Source organism: Miniopterus natalensis, chromosome 7 (assembly GCF_054644295.1).
Source record: "Miniopterus natalensis isolate mMinNat1 chromosome 7, mMinNat1.hap1, whole genome shotgun sequence".
NCBI lineage: Eukaryota > Metazoa > Chordata > Mammalia > Chiroptera > Miniopteridae > Miniopterus > Miniopterus natalensis.
Window position 1 is genome coordinate 71868464 of NC_142087.1, and position 7859 is coordinate 71876322.

Consider the following 7859-nt stretch of genomic DNA (forward strand, 5'->3'; position numbering starts at 1 on the left):
AAATGTTGAGGACCCAAAGTGACAAGAGCCCCACATTCGAGGAAGAAAAGGCCATTTGTGAGCAATGGCTGGGAGTGGCCCAAACCACGATTTCCCACTCTTGGCTCCTTACCGCCTTTCTCTAGGCTGTGAAATAGGAAGTAGGAAGGACCGAAAAAGCTCAGTGAGTCTTTAGGGGAGGGGAGATTAGTGCCTCTTCAAGCCAAGTGTTCATGGAGCCTACAGCCTCTCTCCTGGAGTGTAGAAAGCACTGAGGTTTTGTATTAGCTCTTGCCTAGGATAGCCTAGCCCAGGGGCTTTCAACACGGAGAACAGCCTCGAGAGGGAGCGGAGGGCCCCTGCTTGCTTTCACTGCAGTGAGGTGTGCAGGCAGCCAGGCTTGGTGATTCTGGGACTCTGCTCCAAAGGTCTGCCTGGTGAGGGGGTGGGGTCTCCAAGGGTCCCACAAGAGCACCCCAGGAAGAAGAGGATGTTTGGCACCTCTCCCACGGGATACTGGATTCCAACTGCACCAGTCAAGTAAGGTTCTTAGGGCTCACCTCTCCTTCCTTCCCTGGCCTCACAAGTCGGGTGCTGTGGGAGGAGAGGAAGGGCAAGGGGGTAAATGGTGGGGAGCCACCTCCGCCTCTGTCCCCCTGTTGGGTAGCGAGTCTGAATCAGACCCCAGCTGTGGTGGATGCAGTGTCCCAGTCAAAGGAATGATGTTCTGGGTTAAGAGAATTCTGGGCTTTTTCATTTCTGAAAATGTCTTTGTTGATACATGAAAGTACCTAGAGGGTATTAGTTAGGGGATTTGGTTCAGGGGAGGGGAGGGCACTGGAAACGAAGATTTAGCTGCCTTTTCCCAGCACCCTGCCAGTCCAGTTCACCAACGAACTGGTTACAAGTTCATTATCTCATCACATCAAATATATGAGGAAGAAACAGTGACCTCGTCTTATAAACAAGGATTCTGAAACAAAGGACAGTGATAGAGTCCGCTCAAGGTCACAGAGCTAACGGAAGCTGATGGCTGGGTTTGACCTCAGGCCAACTGAGCCCAGAGCTAGAGCTCTGACCTCTGTACTCGATGCCAGCCTCTTCCAACTGGCACTGACCCTCGACAGGCTGCTACTGAATGCACCTGGAAGAATCCCTCTCTCCTCCATGCCGTCTCCATTTTAGGATTCCCAAAGATCTGCCTCATTCCGGCAGTCCTTTTTTGTCAGCCAAAACATCCCTAGCTGTAACTGGCCCGATTAGGTCCATTTATAAGCATCTTTTATGGGCCAGGTGTTGTGTGTGAAGGTGCTTTATGTATATTACTCCCTTTCTTCATTCTCACAATAGCCCTAGAGTTAGAGGCTGTTTCATCTACTCATCTATTTCAGGAGGAAATGTGGGCTCAAAGGAGTTGATAAAGGATATAAATTGGTAAAGAGCAGGAATTGGCTGCAGCTCTCTCTGACCCCAAAGCCCACGCTCCTTGTACTCTGATTTATGGCCTTTGGACCACGCACTGGGGCAGGCTCCTCTGGATGGTTTTGCTTAAACTCTTGTATCACATGCCCCCTTGGCCACTCAATGTTGCCAAAGCAATCAGTCTGTCCCTGTCCTTCAGGAAAAAACAGAAGACAAAAAGCTTTGGCCCTGTGCTCGTCCCCAGCAGGATACCAGGAGCAGCAGGTTCTCTTTCCTGCCCAGAGGGAGTGCCCAGGATACCTGGTGGTCACTGGCAGATATCAAATTTCTGCCTCAGGCGGCCGGGCCCAGAAAGCACTGAGGAGGAAGCGGGATTTTAGAGGGGCCTCAGCCTCAGTCCGATGTGGATGGGCAGAGAGGGGCCGGGAGCCCACAAGGCAGAGGCATGTGCTTGTTGGTTATGGAAGGAAAACAAGGTGATGCACACACGGCTCAGAGTGGTTTGGGGCCTGAAGGAAAAGCAGGAGCTCAGACTGAAACTGTGGCTGCGTGATGGGCACTGGGTGTCCAGGTGACCTAATGACGACAGTGTGCAAAGCTGTGCTGTTAATGTCAGAGCTGCCTTGCAATGGTCGTATCAAAAATGGAGCTATAAAAATATTACATCAATCTATTATCTATCTATCTATCTATCTATCTATCTATCTATCTATCTATCTATCTATCTATCTATCATCTATCTATCATCTATCTATCTATCTATCTATCTATCTATCTATCTATCTATCTATCATCATCTATCTATCTATCTATCTATCTATCTATCTATCTATCTATCTATCATCTATCTATCTATCTATCTATCTATCTATCTATCTATCTATCTATCTATCATCTATCTATCATCTATCTCTATCTATCTATCTATCTATCTATCTATCTATCTATCTATCTATCTATCTATCTATCTATCTATCATCTATCTATCTATCTATCTATCATCTATCTATCATCTATCTATCTCTATCTATCTATCTATCATCTATCTATCTATCTCTCCCTCTCCCTCTCCCTCCCTCCCTCCCTCCATCCATCCATCCATCCATCCATCCATCTATCTATCTATCTATCTATCTATCTATCTATCTATCTATCTATCTATCTATCATCTATCTATCTATCTATATCTATCTCTCCCTCTCCCTCCCTCTATCTATCTATCTATCTATCTATCTATCTATCTATCTATCTATCTATCTATCTATCTATCTATCTATCTATCTATCTATATCTATCTCTCCCTCTCCCTCTCCATCTATCTATCTATCTATCTATCTATCTATCTATCTATCTATCTATCTATCTATCTATCATCTCTCCCTCTCCCTCTCCCTCCCTCCCTCTCTCCATCCATCTCTCTCTATCTATCTATCTATCTATCTATCTATCTATCTATCTATCTATCTATCTATCATCTATCTACCTATCATCTATATCTATCTATCTATCTATCTATCTATCTATCTATCTATCTATCTATCTATCTATCTATCATCTATCTATCTATCTATCTATCTATCTATCTATCTATCTATATCTATCTATCATCATCATCTATCTATGCACACACACACATACACATGCACACACACGCCTACTTCAGAACGGGATTACTGAGTCACACATGATGCAAATACTCAGCTTTGGTAAATACTGCCAAAGAGTCTTCCAAAGTGGTTTTCCTTAATTATTATTATTAATAATTACTATTACTTGTATTTCTCATTGTTAGTTACTACTTTATCTCTTATTATTAAATAATTATTAATTTTTACAATTAATATTATCTTAAAACAATTATTATTAATAAATTTTTCCAACTCTGAGTCTTATTGACGCCCCTGGCAGCATAAGACGTTGTAAATTCAGCTTCCACAGCAGTCCTACGAGGATTGTTTGTGGTGAAGGGAACTGAGTCGAGAGACATAAAGAAACCTGCTAAGCACACACGGCTGAGTTGTGTAGTTAGGATTTAAGCTCAACTCTGACTCCAGAACTCACACTTTTAATCTCTATGTATTTGATTACATTGCATTTTTTTACTTGGTGAATTAAACCATTTACCTACAAGGGCAGATTTCCTTCTGTTTATGTTAAAAATGAAATAGTATGTTAAATACAAGACAATGAATGTAGATAAAGATAAACCTCAGCTAAATATTTATAGAATAAGTGAACTTTCGAGGAGGGTTTACTTTTCAAACATTTCTGGTTAAGTCTAATATGTTCTTTGCAACTCTGAACTTTTCCCTCAGGGGTCCTATTTAGTCACCTGTATGCCAAGTGCTATTCTCAGCAGATCTGAAAGGCTTCCCTTTTTTAGTGTTAGGTCTTTGACCTGAAATCGCCTCAACAACATTCTTGCCCTCCACTCCACCCCACTGATGGGAAAGATTTAGGAGATGGGCGTTGCCCTGTTCAATGGCTTCCTCCCTGTCACTGTCCTCTGGACAATAACAGCTGCCTCGGCTATTGAGGGCTTTCAAGTGAGGGGATCAAAGCGTCCTACTGACAGTAAACGACTGTTCTTGATCCAAGTCCTAGAACAGAAGAAGTAGATGGCCTCACTCTCCACTGGAGACAATAGATGCAGGGTGTCCCTAGAATGTCTCACTGCCTTCGAGGACACTAGCTAGACCCCTGTAGCCTCCCCAAGGAGACTTCCTTGTCTGTCCCATAAGCCCATAGAGCAGAGAGTGGAGTGGTGGTTGCCAGGGCCTGGGAGGAGGGGAAATGGAGGATTGTTGTTCAATGGATATAAAATTTCAGTTATGCAAGATGAATTCGTTCTAGAAATCTGCTGTACAACATTGTGACTATAGTTAACATGAGGTATTGTAAAAATTTGTTAAGCAGGTAGATCTTATGTTAAGATCTCTTACCACAATTAAAAAAGAAGTAGATGGAATTTAGGAGCAAAGAAGCAGATGAGAAATAGGCCACTCGTATGAAGACATAACCACCCAGGGAGGGGGCTAGTGCACAGGGAAACCTCTACGTGTGCGGAACACCTGCAGCAGCTGGGACTGTTGCAATGAGCATCCTGCTTGCTGTGATGGTGAGCTGAGGCCTAACTTGATTCCTTCTTTTCACCCTTGCCTCCTCCTCAGTCAACCCACAGGCCAAAAGGGGTCATTCCCACACTATCTCTAGTTCCATCACTTCTTAAGGGGGACTCGTGGATGAAGGGAGTTTTATGCCTAAGGACCAAAGCTTGGATATGGTGGGAGCTGGGCACTTTGCACCCTGCGCCTGAATAAACAGGCTTTGTTTACTTTTTCAAGAGGCTGCTGTTGATTGCAAAATTTGATCAAACACTGAAGGCAGGTTGTGGGGTGCTGGGATGAGCTGTTTTCCCTGCCCTTAATTCTCCTTCTCTGCTGACTTAGGGGAAAGCAGGAGCTAAATGGGCAGGGTAATTAGGTCAATGGCTTTCCAGGTGGAGAACAGGTTTTCCCATCCTTGGGGAGGCACCACTGCCAACCTGCTGGCTGGAATCATCCATTCTGAGCTGGCAAATGTGAGCCCATCCTGAGCGTTGTTCGCTTTGCTACAACATTCCTCCAAGTGGAATCACAAGCACCAATAATGGAGTCACAATAGGCAGCAAATGAACTTGACGTTTCTGTTTTCAATAATCTTAAGCACATCAGGCTCCACAATGAATTCTTTCTTCATTAAATAAAATTACATAGGACACCCAATAGGTAAAGCTTTGCCTATCTACCTATGAAACGACCTAACTAGGCTATCATTTCCTATTTTCATCTTGTCCACAAAGTTATCAAGAAAATTTTCATCAACCTAATCTTTCATTTATTCATTAATTCATTGGATAAACATTGTGTTGAACACTGTCCAAAATGTGGGGGATGAAAAACATGAATTAGACATAGAGGCCACGGTCATGCAGCAAATGAGCAGAAATGAGCTACGAGGAGGTAATTAGAGTACACAGAGGGAGGGTCCTTAGCTCCGTCTGAGGGATCCTCCAGGATCTGGACTGAATCTTAAAGGAGAGCAGGCATTCATTAGTGAGGGAACAGGGGAGCACAGCAGAAAAGCTCAGGGTCGGGCCTGGCAGTTGGGTGGAAAGTGTATGAGGGATTCATGGGAAGGGAAGCTGCTAATTTCACTTAGAGCAATGCCTGTAAGGTCCGTCCACGGCACAAAAGGCAGGATTTCCTCCTTTTTATGGCTGAATAATATTCCACTGTATACATAGCTGATATACATACCATATTGAGAAGGGGCTTTTATGCAGCACTCTGGGAAATGTCATTTTTCATTCAGATATTATGTGATTGTTTTTCTAAATTCATTAACTTGTTTTCAATTCCAAATTTTTTGTGCACAGAGGTCAAGCGAAGCAATAGCTATAGATGTGTTGTTTCGTTTGAAGAAGAATGTCCCAAACAGTTAAATGTCAGCTTTATATCATTGTCATGAGCTATTTCAAATGGAAAGACATTTATGTTAATTTCAATAATGGTTCCCTTTTTCTTTTGTCCGGTTCTTAAATCCTTTGGAATTTCAGTCCATCAAATGAAAACCATCTGACATTATTATGAATTCAATAGCAAATTTAGTTGAAAGGTTCAACATTGAAGATAAAATTATTTTTATAGCGATAACATAAATAGGAACTTTGGCAGCTTTCATGTTATAATGAAAATAATTTTCTTTGCTAAATTAAAACCCTCATGAAATTGCAATAGACTTAGAAGAGATTGTGGTGTTCAAAAACTCATAATTGTGTCCAAATATGCTGGTACTCTACCAAAATAGAGTTGCAGTTGTAAAAATATATAAATTTTTAAATGTACAAACAAAGTAACCACAGAATATTAGTGAGGCCATCATCAGTTGAATTTTAGAAATGCTTGGATCCTAGTCTTAAGGTTTTGCTCTTGTTTTGGGTAAACGAATCCTTTACCGTTTAGTTGCATTTTGTTCACTGTCCATTGAAAGTCTCCAATCAAAGCATTTAAGGAACATAGCATTGCAAAACCTCTTTGGTGCTTTTAGCTATTTGCAACTATTGAAAACAAAACTCAGAGACAGGAAGACATTTTGAATTGATTACTGAAAAAGAAAGGGGAAAACTGAACAAATTTAAGAACAAGATTTGCTCAAAGATGCACAAGATTTAAATTTGAAATTCTGTAAGTGTGCTTTAGAATGTCTCAACTTGTGGGAAGAATTTTCTGATAGAACTTTTTTTTAATTGGATGCATTTGTATTTATTACCAGAGTAGAATAAAACTGAGGCCCTCATTTTTGCATAATCTAAATGTGGTGAAATGTTCAAAAGACTCATGGATAGAGAGAACTTATTTGACAAGATGTGGCTTGTTGAAGAAATGCTCTCTGAATAGAGGCAAAGAGACTGTACCTGTGACACAAAATACAGAAACTTCGAATAGAGAATAACCCTCATGCAGCAGAATTTACCCTGAGCTTAGCCAGGTACTTCAACACCTCTAGAGAGACTATTTTCTTAATATTTTCAACTTTATTAAATATAAAATGCAACTTTAAAGACAATTTCTGCAGCTGTGTAGTATTCCATGGTGTAAATGTATCACACTTTTTTACCCGCCCACCTACTGATGGGCACTTGGGCTGTTTCCAGATCTTAGCTATTGTAAACTGCACTGCTATGAACATGGGGTGCATATATTCTTTCTGATTGGTGTTTTGGGTTTCTCAGGATATATTCCTAGAAGTGGGATAGCTGAGTCAAATGGCAGTTCCATATTTAATTTGGGGCAGCGTGGATGGAACTGCAGAGTATTATGTTAAGTGAAATGGCCAGTCAGAGAAAGACAAGTATCACATGATCTCACTCATATGTGGAATCTAATGAACAAAATAAACTGATGAACAAAATAGATCTAGAGACACAGATGCATGGAACAGACTGAGGGATCTCAGAGGGAAGCGGGAGTGGGGTAGTGGGTGGGGAGAGATTAACCAAAGAACTTATATTCATAAATGCGTAACCCAGGGACACAGACAATAGTGTGGAGAAGGTCTGGGGATGGGATGGATACAGCGTGTAGGGGATCAGTGTGTGTGTGTGGGGGGGACATCTGTAATACTTTCAACAAAAAAGATAAATTTAAAAAAATAAAGACAATTTCTGGCAGCTTTAGGAAAGGATTAAAAATAATACATCATATTGTAAAACTACATTCTTCAGAAAAATGCTGGGGACACAGATTTAGAGACCAGTTCTAAAGCCATTTAAATTATCCAACTATTATTGTTCTGCTCATGTCTGGTATGTCTTTAATGCTTAATCAATTCAAGGAAGTCTTTTTTCCTTTTTCACATTTTGCTTAGTGTGCACAGATACATGCTGTGTTTAAGAGAATTTTATTTTTGAAAAAAGT